General features: G+C 41.4%; 1 protein-coding gene across 3 annotated transcripts in view; it reads left to right on the forward strand.

The window, feature by feature from the left end:
- The window catches only part of rimbp2b (RIMS binding protein 2b), a 142,833-nt gene that overhangs the window by 47,169 nt on the left and 81,902 nt on the right, over positions 1 to 13,762 (forward strand). The gene's annotated exons all lie outside the window — the stretch shown is intronic.

Below are 13,762 nucleotides of genomic sequence, written 5' to 3' on the forward strand. Positions count from 1 at the left end.
CCTCACTGTTGAGCTCTATTACACGGGCCTTCGTTGCTGCTACCGAAGGCCCTGAGAAGGGAGTAATTTACCCAGATACCAACAGAAGAAATATTGTGATTGGTCCATTTCTCGTTCCGTTATATTAACCCACTGTGTGCCAAGACAAGTGAGTCCAAGTTTAAAATATAATATACACATTATTCATATTATTTTAGTGAATAAAAACAAACAAATAAGTAAATAATATATAATTCAATACATTTATTTGGAGTACACAAAATTATTTCAATATTTTTTCTTAGGCCTTCACTGAATACCTAGAAGGCCCAGAGGGTTCCCCTCTGGTAAAATGAACTAAATATGAAATATTTGTACTTTTTACTAGGGCTGCTCGATTATGGCAAAAATCATAATCACAATTATTTTGATTGATATTGTAATCACGACTATTAAAGACGATTATTCATTGATTTGAGAACAAGCACTTATTGAACTTTGAACTCTGGTATTTCTTTTAACACGATAAGTCTGACCTAAAAAAACAAGAAAAAATCAAATAAATAAGAGAAAAATCAATTAAATGAATTAAATAATATGTAAAAATCTAAAATAAACACTATCCCGGTTCGGCTCGACCATAGGTCCGTTGTGGTGGCAAAATATAATGCTGTTGACACTTCTCTTGCAACTTTTCCGCAACATTCGTCACAAAGGGCAGGCAGCGCAATTCTGCTGATATGGTGACGTGATGGTAACACATACCGCTTGTCCAATGTGTTAATCAGTTTATTCAACCACGGGTCGCTAACGGTGTAGATATAGTCCATGGGCCATAGGCCAAAATTTGACTTTTCGGTACCACTCAAGGTGGCAAAACCTAGTAACATTTTTTGAAATGATACATGTCCATAGATAATATTTTGGTATGATAACCCATCCTAAGTGGTAGTTTTGTGTCAGCACATGAAGTTAAACACCCCCTACAATAAATAGGCCTCCAGGCGCAGGTGCATATCCTAATTTATGCTAATTTTTCAGAGCTTTACTCATCTTTTATGAGGGCATGTTTGGAAGGATTTTAAAGGGTAGATTCATAGCTTTCATTTAAACCAGGTTTTGGGCCTGTCTAAAAAATTCAAAGGTCACATGGGCTCTTCAAACTGTCAACAACAACTGTTTTTCCACAATTTTCGCCTAAACTGTAGTCTTTCTTATAGCAGTGTAACATGTAGGAACAACACTGACACAAATAACAAACACTGAAATACTCACAGGACTGTAACAATTCAGGAAATGTATAATCCTCCCATATTATCCTACTATGAGGGGTGACTGTGGTCCCTAAAGTGGAACATGGGCCCAGGTGAGAGATGTCAATAATTGCTTGGTATTTTCAAAGAGTCTTTATTTAGCAGGCAGATCAGGGGCCTCATTTATAAAACTGTGCGTAGGATTGACGTCAAAAGGTTGCGTACGCACGAAACACAGAAAGTGCGTAAGCACAAAAATATCCTGATTTATAAAACAGTGCGCACGCACGTCCTCCGATTTCCCTTTATAAATCACAATCCACTCTAAATGTGGCGCACCTGTGTGCGGGTAATACCACGCCCATATTTGCCTATGAATATTCAGAGAAACGCCCCTAATTAATATTCATTCATGACTGAAAGCAATCCGAAAGCAGAGAGAAAGGCGAAGATGCACAATTTCACCCAGTGTGAGGTGGAAGTTCTTGTCGAGGAGGTGGAGAAGAGGAAGGCTGTATTATTTGGTGGACACAGTGTTGGGTCGGGCCACCAATGCCAAAAAGGCTCTAGAGTGGCAGTATGTGGCAGACAATGTAAATGCTGTTGCCTCAGAAGGTCGGAGTGTGGCCGAAATGAAAAAAAAAAGTGATCAGACATAAAAGTGGAAGCAAAAAAGCGCCTGGCGTCACACAGGCAGAGCGTCTGTGCCACTGGCGGGGAAACGGGCCAACCGGAGTTCACCCCGCTGGATGAACAACTGGCGGGGATCATCAGGGAATCCCTCCTGAGTGACGTAGTGATGGTGGTGGAGGGGGACACCGGTGCCGGCCCAATTCATTCTCACTCGGTGCTCTTATAGAAACATGAGTGCAGTTAGTGGTACTGATTACATTTGGGAAACCAGACATTGCTGCAAATTGCGCATTTTTATTTGCCTGTTCACCCACCATATAAGGAAACTTTATGTACTGCTGCGACAAACCAATTATACCTCCTAACACGTCTGGCATAACACGGCTAAAGGTCGGCTGGGAAATCCCTGACCTGTCAGCCAATTCCCTCTGGAAACCCGAATGTTCTGAGCACTTGAAGCGGGACTGGTACGGCGTGGTTTCTGCGGGTGCTCCTCTCTAACGCTGGGCCCATCAGCCACTCATCACTGTTGGCCAGTGGATCTTGCTGGTCTCTGAAGTTCCGCTCCCTCCTTATCCTTTGCCACATCCTCCAAAAGTGCCAAAGCAGCCATTGTGCGCCAAAACGCTTAGTGAATACATGCCTTTATAAACCCATCTATTAGGTAATATCTGCTACACATGTGAGAATAATCTAAATGACTAACATTACAAGATAATTATAGTCTTTATTTGTATGGCAACAAAACACAGTTACAAAGTGTTTTATGCGTTATGCATTGAAAACGGAGTTGAAACTAAATGGTCTATATGATATAGGATATTAATATATTAAACTACATTCATATCAGTGTAAACGTAATTTGCTCTACTGTTGTCTTACTATTGTTCTAAATCATATGTTTCCCGTGTGCACTCCAGGGAGTATATTTGTTTATTCATTGTAGAAATATTTTTTTGAATACATTTTCACACAGTTTCTCCCGTTTCTTTCTTCTGCCATCAGTGGCGCAGTTTCTCCTTACCCCAGTTATGTGCGTACGCATGGGTCAGAGTTTGCGTGGAGGACCGCACATTTTCCCGTCAAGTTCTCTTTTTATAAATCCCACGGTGTGCGTAGAAAGTGGTGTACTCCTTCTTTTGTGCGCACGCAACGTTTATAAATGAGACCCCAGATCAGTAGATTTGTATCCTAATCATCATCATCATCATCGTCATAGTCCAGGGTCAAGGCAACTTCATCTTCAACTTCACCCTATTTTTATATATTCTATATTTGTGGGTGCCACAAGCTTCGAATTGTCATCTTAACAGTGTATGAAACAGTCTGTCATGGGACACATTTCACCATTATCTAAACTGTATATATAGGCAGACAGCCAAGCAGAAAACAACACTGGAACAGAAAATATCTTCGGCAATTCAAGGAAAATAGGAGATAGGCTGAACAACTTAAAGCCTGAAACACACCGAGCCAACCGTTGGCCGTCTGAAGCTTTTTAGGAGACTCAGACGAGTTCAGGAACAAAACTGTTTGGTGTGTTCAGCTGCGTTGAAAGCTTTTGGGACCGCGTGTATGGAGGACTAAACCTGACATAAGTATAAATAAATAAATAAATGCATAAATGCATAAATAAATAAATAAATAAATAAATAAATACATACATAAATAAATGCTGAAATAAATAAATGTATAAATAAATAAATGCATAAATAAATAAATGCATAAATAAATGAATAAATAAATAAATGCTGAAATAAATGTATACATAAATAAATAAAAGTATAAATAAAAGAATAAATGCTTTTTATTTATTTCTACATTTCTGTTCACCTACATGTATTTATTTCTATATTTCTGTTCACCTACATTTATTTATTTCTGTATTTCTGTTCACCTACATTTATTTATTTCTGTATTTCTGTGTCCATATGTAAATGAGGAGGTAGGAGGTCCTAACCTCAGTCAAGAGCATGATTGGTCAAATCGGAGAGCCAGACAAAAGCAAACGATTCCTGATCCCAAGCCTCACCCTCTGAAATGTTGTAAACCAGCTCCAGTTAGCTTAATGGCCTCGACCAGTGTGACAGGTTAACTGGCGTTCATTTTAACTTGCGAGGGTCCCAGATGTGCTGGTGGTGTGGTTTGAGAATCCTGTCTTGAGAGAGAGGGGTCCTAACCAGGAAAAACATTCTGCTCATCGCTCCAAGTCATGTATATGTGTATTCGTTTTGACATGGCTTGAACACTTCTATCCACACGGAGATGCAAGGGCTGCGACTTGCAAACCACTGTTAGACGAGCGCTACAGAGCACAACTCATGTGTGGAACAGTATTAAGCATTTGTTCACGCCGAGCGGCTCGAGAGCGACGTGGACACCGCTATTAGCTCTTATGTTAGCTGTTAGCAGTTAGCTGTTAGCTTTTAGCTGTTGGCTGCTCGCTGTAGCGCTGAGAGCGTAGCGTCCAGGTTAACTGTTGACACCTGTTACCATCGAGAGTGAGATACATGTCTTTGCTTTCCTATGAACCATTGTCACTACTGGTGTTTGTATCACAGGTTGATCTGGACGTCTCACGATTTGCCACAGCTGATTGACCTCACGCTGAGCTCGGGCTGAATGTCAACGTACTCTGCAGACTGTTTGATCAGCAGGCTGTATGACAGTGTACAGTTTTCACACTGACTTTGCTTCAGCTCAATAACGATGTATGCGGCTCGGAACGATGGCTTTAAGTAACCATTTGAACGCAGTGTGGAATGAAAAATACCTGATGGTAACCGGTGTCACAAGGTAACCTGGACGCTGCGCTACAGCGAGCAGCTAACAGCTAACATAAGAGCTAACAGGGGTCTCCACGCCGCTCTCGGGCCGCTCGGCGTGAACAAATGCCTCAGCCTGTTCAACCCATGAGTTATTTGAGAGTACAGACATTCACGACGAAGATATGAGACCGACAACATACACTTTTGGACGATTTGTGCTCTGTAGCGCTCGTCTAGAACACACATATACATGACTTGGAGCGATGAGCAGAATGTTTTTCCTGGTTAGCGGACATGGCTGAGGACCCCTCTCTCTCCAGACGGGATTCTCAAACCACACCACCAGCACACCTGGGACCCTCGCAAGTTAAAATGAACGCCAGTCAAATTCATTACTAAACCAGAGCTACATGAACAAATGTCAACAACTGCAGCTAACTTTACTTATTGTGTAAATCTCTCTACAGGCGCATCCACTTTACTGCGCACTTTACACACATATATATATATGCGTTGATAAGTCGACTAATCGCTCGAAATGGTGGTCGACCAAGAAAATCCTTGGTCGGGGGCAGCCCTACAGCTAATAGTTAGCTGAGCGGGCTTGCTGGTAGCCAGCAACATTCCTGTACAGTGTACAGGAATCAGCGCCGCTAGTAAGGCAGAAGTAGTAGACCCTCATCGAGCACACTCGTGTAACCAATCATGCTCTTGACTGAGGTTAGGACCTCCTACCTCCTCATTTACATATGGACACAGAAATACAGAAACAAATAAATGTAGGTGAACAGAAATGTAGAAATAAATAAAAAGCATTTATTCTTTTATTTATACTTTGATTTATTTATTTATACATTTATTTCAGCATTTATTTATTTATTCATTTATTTATGCATTTATTTATTTATGCATTTATTTATGTATACATTTATTTATTTCAGCATTTATTTATTTATTCATTTATTTATGCATTTATTTATTTATGCATTTATTTATGTATACATTTATTTATTTCAGCATTTATTTATGTATTTATTTATGCATTTATTTATTTATTTATACTTATGTCAGGTTTAGTCCTCCATACACGTGGACAGCATCTGCTCCAATTAAACATGTAAAGTCTGAGCCATTGGATACTCTGATTGGTTGTGTGCTAGCTGTATGATCATTCTGATTGGTGGTGTGCTAGCGAATCAGCACAGAGTGTGGGAGGGGCGGAATTCTATGTGCGCCGCTGAACTCTATGGTGTGCGCTTTGTTTTTCTATGCACTCCGTTCCGTAATTTCCTGTTTTCATGTTTTGAATTACTGACACAAGACTAGCACCACCCGATCTCGCGCAAGCGCAGAACGCACACGCAACTGTGTAATTGGCAGCCGTCGAGGCGGTAAGTTTCGTACGGGTCAGATAAGGGGCAACGGAGTGGTCAGATAAAGGCGGTTGGCTGTTGGTTTGAGTCTGGGTGGTGTATGGGGGCCTTAAAGTGTCTGACTACATTACTGGTTCAGTTTACCGTGTCTCTGGTCCAGCGTCTTCATTGTTTCTGTCCCTAAAAGGTAATAAAAAGTCACCCACTGGGCCACAAATTGGATGCCAGGTAGCCCCGAGCTAACCGGTAGCTCACCTGCTGAAGGTTGTCTCAGTTGTGTGCGGGCCCAGGATCTGTAATCCCTGGCAAAGCGAAGTGGGTCCAGCCCTGGAAAAGGCTAGACAGTGCAGTTAGTGCAGCCTGTTGTCGGTCCAGCTAGAGTTTATTAGTCAGCTTCAACGTCCGGTCGCACGCAGTGTGCTCGGTCTAGTTCAGGGGGTGACGAGACAGTCTGTTGGCCAAGTAATTTGACAAAGAGGTCCGCAAAAAATGTTGTCGGTCGTGGACCTCAAATAGACTCCGGAAGTCCGTTTCTCCTAATGTTGTTTCTGTGGCGGCAGCTTTCAAAGTCCACCGTCTTCACCTTCAGCCTAGCGTTGCTCTCGGCTAGCATTGCACACCTGTCCTCCTGTGCCTGAATCCGTTGGTCCTGTTATTCAGCACTAGCCTCCAGCTAGTCAATCCATTGGCCGTGCTCCGTCACCACAGCCTGTGTACAGTTCAGTTTCGCTTTCTAAAGCCGGAACAGAGTTTTGAAGTCGGAGGATATGCTAGCTCTGTGGTCCTCCAATAAGCTAGCAATGCTAGCTACAGAGTTGTTGTTGTTGCATGTGGTTGAGGTTGAGGTCTCTCCCTCGATGGCCTTTTTAGTGTTTTTCCTCGATTTTGACATCATGCCAGTTTATATTAAGTTAGTGGTGTACACTGTCTTATTGTAGGCTAGTGGGGTTGATGAAAGAGTAGAGCAAAGATGCGGGAGCACAAGATCATACATTAACAGTTAATTTGCACTGTAACAAAATAGCATAACACATCCCTTGGCCACTGCAAAGCAACTGCAATATGCTCAAATGTACTGAAATATGAGTCTATCGAGGAAGTCAAAGTAACTCATTGTCCACCACCGATTGTAGCCATGAAGTCTACCCAATTGCAGTCAGGACATCAAACCAGATAAGATTTCACTACAGACACATATTCGAGGCTGTAACCCAGCCAATCTCTGCTATCCGACATTCTCCACCAGTACTGGACTTGAAGTACTAGGGGGGCTATGGAACTGCCAGTCTGCAGTCAAGAAGGCAGACACCATTTCAACCTGTGCCTCCCTGCAGACTCTCCACTTCCTGGCCCTTCCCGAGACCTGGATCAACCCAGAAAACACTGTCACTCCAGCTGCCCTCTCATCTGCCTACTCATTTTCACACTCCATTTACCCATTTACTCTGATGCCCATCCAGAAAGCCCCTTCCCCGACTGTCACCTCCGATGGCCTTCCCTGCTTCAACCCTCTCTCCTCTGAAGGTGTTCTCACACTAATGACGTCTAACCGTGCCAGCACCCATTCCCTGGACCTGATTCCCTCCCTCCTTCTCCAAGACATCTCTCACGACATCCTGCCTTTCCTCACAACTCTGATCAACTCCTCACTCACTTCAGGCATTATTCCAGCTCCTTTCAAGACAGCCACAGTAAAGGCACTCCGAAAGATACCCCCACTAGACTCAGCTGACATCCGAAACTACAGACCTGTATCTCTTCTTTCATTCCTCTCGAAAACCCTGTAACGTGCAGTCTATATCCAACTGTCCTCCTATGTTTCAGAAAATTACCTCCTTGACTCTAATCAGTCAGGCTTCAGGACTGGTCACTCTACTGAGACGGCCCTCCTCACTCCTCCGCTAAAGCCTCATCCAACTCATCAGTCCTGATTCTCCTCGACTCCTCGCAGTGCTGACTCTGCTCTAACCTGGTTCACATCATCGCACCTTTCCGGTCACATGGAACAACTCCTTGTACAAACACTGCTTTTTGGAAACTGGTGTCCCTCAAGGCCAGGGCTTGACGCTAAGCTTTTTTCTAAGTAGCACTGTGCTACCATGCTGAAAAATTTAGTAGCACACAACATTTTTTTGTAGCACAATGAAAATTCAGCAATTTTGGTAAAAATGTCATTTTAAAACAAATAAAGTACTTATTTAGCCTAATCCTAACCCTATAGACTAATTTTTAATGTTATAACTGGCTCTTTGCCTTAACAAAAACCAGGAAAGACAAACAATGCAAATGTGTGTATGAAATTATAACATTTATTAAAAACGACCAGGAAAGTTTATTAATTCATTAAGTCCAGGTCCAGCTAAAACCATTTAAACTGGAAGAAAAGACTTGTTTATTTATTGAAATTGTTCCCATTTAATTGTTTAGAGAGTCTGTCCCTGCAAAATCAGTATGATCTGGCAATGATGGTAAAAAGTAATAGGGGTTTGCGTAATAACAAGTATTAAAATTTCAAAATTGAAATTACAACATATTTAATATTTTGAGATGTATCATTTCTCTCACTCCTATAATTCTGTTATCATTTTTCAGGTGATTGATGTTCTGAAAGCACTGTACAGACAGTACCATTATTTCTCCCGAAGTGGAGGGATCATTATACCTGGCTGAACCACCGCGACGGCGTAATGTATTGTTAACAGTGTTGGGGAGTAACGAATTACATGTAACGACGTTACGTAATTTAATTACAAAATGTACGTAATTGTAATCCGTTACATTACTGGGAGAAAATATGTAATTAAATTACAGTTGCTTTTGGAAATTTCAATGATTACAACTTAAGTTACATTTGAAAAATCGCCGCAAAAGCTCGGATTTATCAAATAGTTTTTCGCCCCCCTGGATTCATGTTTGTTTTTAGTTATTTTCATATCAACATCCTCCTGCCAAAACTGACGCTTGTGATTGGCTCTCTCTGGTCATGTGCCATTCGACTCAACCGACAAACCATACGGCGGCAGTCAGACTCAGCAGCAACAGTGTCAGCGGTGCACAAGATGTTCATGGGCTGGAAATACAAAAAACACTTCATACAGACAGAAGCCAGGCTTCCTTGTATTACAAAGGTGGCTCTCTTTTAACCCGGCTAGATCACCATGGTAACTTATGCTTAGCTCATAACCTGGCCCCGACCAGGTTCTGTTCAGAGTTTAATCATAAAATCGGCTATAAAAGCGCAGCTGTTTCACTATTTAACTCATTTACAGCTGGCGTCGCCTTTACTTTGAAAGTCCAGTGGAGCTGGATCAGAACGGAGCATTTGTACGGAGGGAGAGATCGCGCTGATCCGCTGCTGTTTACTTTCTCTCTGAGCGTCTCCGCCTACAGATGTTCATCTGAGGGGATACACTGCTCATCTGTTGATCCGACTCGCGTCGGGAGGTCATTTATTAGGCTATAGCCTATTTACTTTTATATACAGTCAGTCACCACTGAAAGAAGTTGTGCGCTCGCAGCAGGACAGATAATTTAACTTAATGTGGCCATGAATAAATTAATTGTTTCGCCTGTTATGTGTTGCCCAAACGCAAATCTTGAGTAGGTCTACTCTGTTTTCTCACATTTAAAAAGGTCTTTGTACAGAGACAACATGAGATTTGCTTGTAGCTACAGCACCTAAAAAACCCACTGTAACCTATTTTCATACGCTCACCCAGCCTCGCTTTCAATAAAACACACACTGGCATTTTATAATTGCGATCAGTGAAATATATGAAAACAATATAAAACACAGTATAACACAACAGTTGTTGTTGCTCTAAAGCTTCATATTTAAAAGCAGCTCAATGTAGAGCTGTCAGAAATTAAAATCAGCCTCCTCTTGTCATATTTGCAGCACCACTGTTGCTTCAGGCTGTGATCAGGCTTTTTTGTATCGCTCATACTCTCTCCATTAAAACAACCTGCTCCTCTTGGCTGAAATCAGCCAGTTGTCGCTCCATTTAGTGAGGAAGTGAGCCTCCTTCGCAGTACAGGCCTAAGGTCAGACTCATAATATATGGTTAAACCTTTGAACTGAAAGGTTTATCATACTATAGGTCTTAAAATGTCAAAATGGTTAGCAGTTGAGAGATTTCATTCAAAATAAAGAAAAGTAATCATAATGTAACCAAATGTAATTAGTTACATTACTTTGAGAAAGTAATTGAAATAGTTACACTACTATTACATTTTCAACAGGGTAACTTGTAATTGTAACCAACTACATTTCCAAAGTAATCTTCCCAACACTGATTGTTAAGTATGTCGGCAGTTTACGGCGAAGGCTGACCGGCGGTGGATCATTTTTTAAAGGCACCTAAAATAACCACACCCTGACATGTAAATGCGACATCTGTCTTGATTCATTTAATTTAACTTAAAATATGGACAACTGACTGCCTAATATATGAATCTGAAACAGAAACGCTTTACAGCAGCTCCCATTCAAAGTCAAGAAAATGCAGAAAAATAGTAGTCGTAATACAATTAATAATAATAATAATAATAAACTATATATATGCTGCATATTTATAATAGAAGCCTACTGCAACTGTACTTTTTTTTACCATTAAATGTTATTTTTTACATTATCATATTCTATAATGTTCTATCATGGAGTACATCACTTCACTGCTAAAAGAAAAGAAAGCAGCTCACTGCCAGTTGCAGCTTCTTATCGTGATCTGCAGTCTTTGTAAATTTTTTGTCATGATTGTTTATTAGTAGCCATCAAAAATCACAGTTACATGTCAGGATGTGGTTATTACAGACATATTCAATATTTAACTGTCATGTATCATCACAGTAACAGCGTTACATACATTAGCAGCTGTAAACACATAAAAACATTATAAAACACATCATGTGGTCCCCTTTAAACGCTGGGTGCAGGTGTATATTTTGATAAATAACCGCCGGTTCCAAATAAATGCTGAGTCTAATTTATTTTGAAAAAACATCAAGGAAGAAGACGTGACCACTGACACTGCACGTTTTTCTTCTTCGCCTTTTTCACGTGTTGTGCCCAGAAGGATGCCAGAGAATTCACAGAGAAGCTGGCGAAGTTTGTGACTGACAGATTGAAACAAATACACGCCCGGCTAATATTTGGTATTTTACGGTAGTTCCCGCATCATCAGCACGAGCTGAACAATAAATCTAACACAGCAAGAGAGGCGGGACTTAAGGCAGAACAGCCAATCATCAGCCAGTCAGTCCCAAAGCCGGTGTCATGTTTCAAGCAGCAACAGGAGGGGGAGGGGGAGAGGAGGCAGCCGCAGCGAGTGCAGACACAGAGCGGCCGGAGAAACGGAGCAACTGTAGTGAGGTGTTTGTGCAAAACTGCGGAGAAACGGCAGAAAGAAGATAAAACAAAGATTATAGCCAAAATAATATAAAAAGAAATAATGCAGCTATTACTGTCTTCATATCTATCTATAAATGCACGGAATCTCTGTCTGTCTGTGTGTCTGTGTGTGTCTGTTGGTCAAATATCTCTGTGGATAAGGATCACACTGACCCGAGACTTTCAACATGGCTGCTGCGTGTTTCAGTGGTGTGCATCTAAGCATTTGTTTGGACTGCAATGATACCGTGAATAAATTATTTCATAAATGCTTTACAAATTCCGCCGAGCATAGTTCACCAGAGCCACCACAGTCACGTGCGCATCAGAGCCAATCACTGCACACAGTGGCCACGTGCGCACCAGAGCCAATCACTGCAGAGCTCAAGCCCACGGCGTACCTGAAGAAACAAGCAGATTTATACCTGCAGCGGCGCTAGCTGGACCGGGATTTTGCCGGCGGTTTCGGTCCGTTCTGTTCTGTGCATCTAAACTGACTGTTGTGGATTAATGAGATTAAACGAGTCCGGACCGAGTCTGTTCGGGTCTGAGGAGATCCGGAGACGCGCGCGGCTAGCCGCTAGCCGCTAGCTACACGGCCCACCTCCCGAGGCGACGGACCGGCCACATCGGCACGTCCAAAACCGGACCTAGGGTAAATAATGTCCGCCACGCTTATTCGCGAACATTGCCGTCACGTTTGCTTTGTGTCTGGTGCAGGAAGAAACGGTAAAAACGGGCTTTTGTCACGAAAGTGTCCAAGCAGCAAGTTTGGTTGTTGAGGAACAGGAAGTTGTGGGAGGGACCTAGGCGCATGATTGACAGGCAATGACGGTCGGACAGCGATATTGAGAGTTGAGAGATTTGTTACATTTAGCGTGTTTGGAGTGTGTAGTTAGTGTGTTATGTAGTGTTTGGTGTAGTGTGTTTAGAGTGTAGTGGAGTCGGTTTTTCGTTTAATGAGTCAGAACAATGAGAAGATCTCAAGGAGCACAGGCAGACCTGAGCATTGCCTGCATTTAAATGTAAATAGTTACATATAACTTTGTACATTTTTTAAATGTATGCACAAATTTAGCAAACAACAATTTATATTTGCATTATAAGTAAAAAAAAAAAATGGTTTGTGGTTTGTTGTAAATATGTTTATTTGTGGTTTTCACAGTAAAAAAATCAAACTTTTTCTACTTGGATTTGATGGGTTTTTTGTGATTTTAGGTCCATTGTGTTAATACAGTTTGTCAAAATAAAAAAAAATAACTGTACAGTCACACATGTGAGGTTGTGCTAAAAATAATGACACCAAGTAAATAGTTTTTAAGGTGAAATATAATGGCAAAATCAAAAATAGTCAAAAACAGCCAATTATACCCTGGAATATCGGATTTCACAACAAACCTAAATATCCCTGACGTCCCACCTTCAAACACAGCCTCATTTGGCCATCCATGAAAAAGCTCCTTAACCTCCCACTTTTTTATAGGAATACACTTTTGTTACGGGCACTGCACTAGTTAAATTAATTAAATGAATACACACAATTACATGTAAAGCCTACTTACGAACATACCTCATGTTTTGGCTGCTTATCTCATACACTCAGTTGCCTCTGCTGCTAAAAACCGACTTTATTTGTAAAAGATAACCATATAAACTGCTTATCTTCACAGTTAATATTATAATGGCCACTGAACACCATGTTTATATGTACCAAATGAACTGCTCATATGAACTTCTGAACATTGTGTGTTACACTGAACACCTTACTGTATGTGCAACACATCTTATAACTGCTTAAATCTGTGGCTTCATGTTAACAAATTCCAAAACTCAACATTTGTATGCATGAAAACAATAAAACACTACGGTGAGGTCATTGACATTACGGCGCGCCGCCATTAGGCCTTGTTTATGCTCACACGAGGCTCTCAGTTTTAAGCTAATGTTAGCGCACTTGACATGCTGATGTTAGCAGCTGAGGCTAGCAATTGCTAGCGGCCTTATTTCTTCACATTCATAACACTGTAAACATATAAACATGACACCGCAACTTACAGACAGAGTTAACATATTGAACAGGGCGCTTGTGCACTTATCTCACCTACAAGTACAACAAAAGACAGTTGTGTGAGAGTACAGGCTCTCCTTGCTGCTGTCTTGACTGTCCAACGCTTTGCAACTGAGCTTACTTCTTCCTCGTTTACAAGGATTGCAGTGCCAGTCACTGGCCTTGGAAAGCCTATACTGACACCTATTGGCGAAACTAGTGGATATTGCCCAACAGGTACAAAAAGTGAAGCAGTACGGCCCGTTACGTCTTATTAAGGTAATGTCAAATAAAGTGCGACCAAAGTATGTTGGTTTTTT

This window comes from Sparus aurata, chromosome 5 (assembly GCF_900880675.1).
Source record: "Sparus aurata chromosome 5, fSpaAur1.1, whole genome shotgun sequence".
In the NCBI taxonomy this organism is placed as follows: domain Eukaryota; kingdom Metazoa; phylum Chordata; class Actinopteri; order Spariformes; family Sparidae; genus Sparus; species Sparus aurata.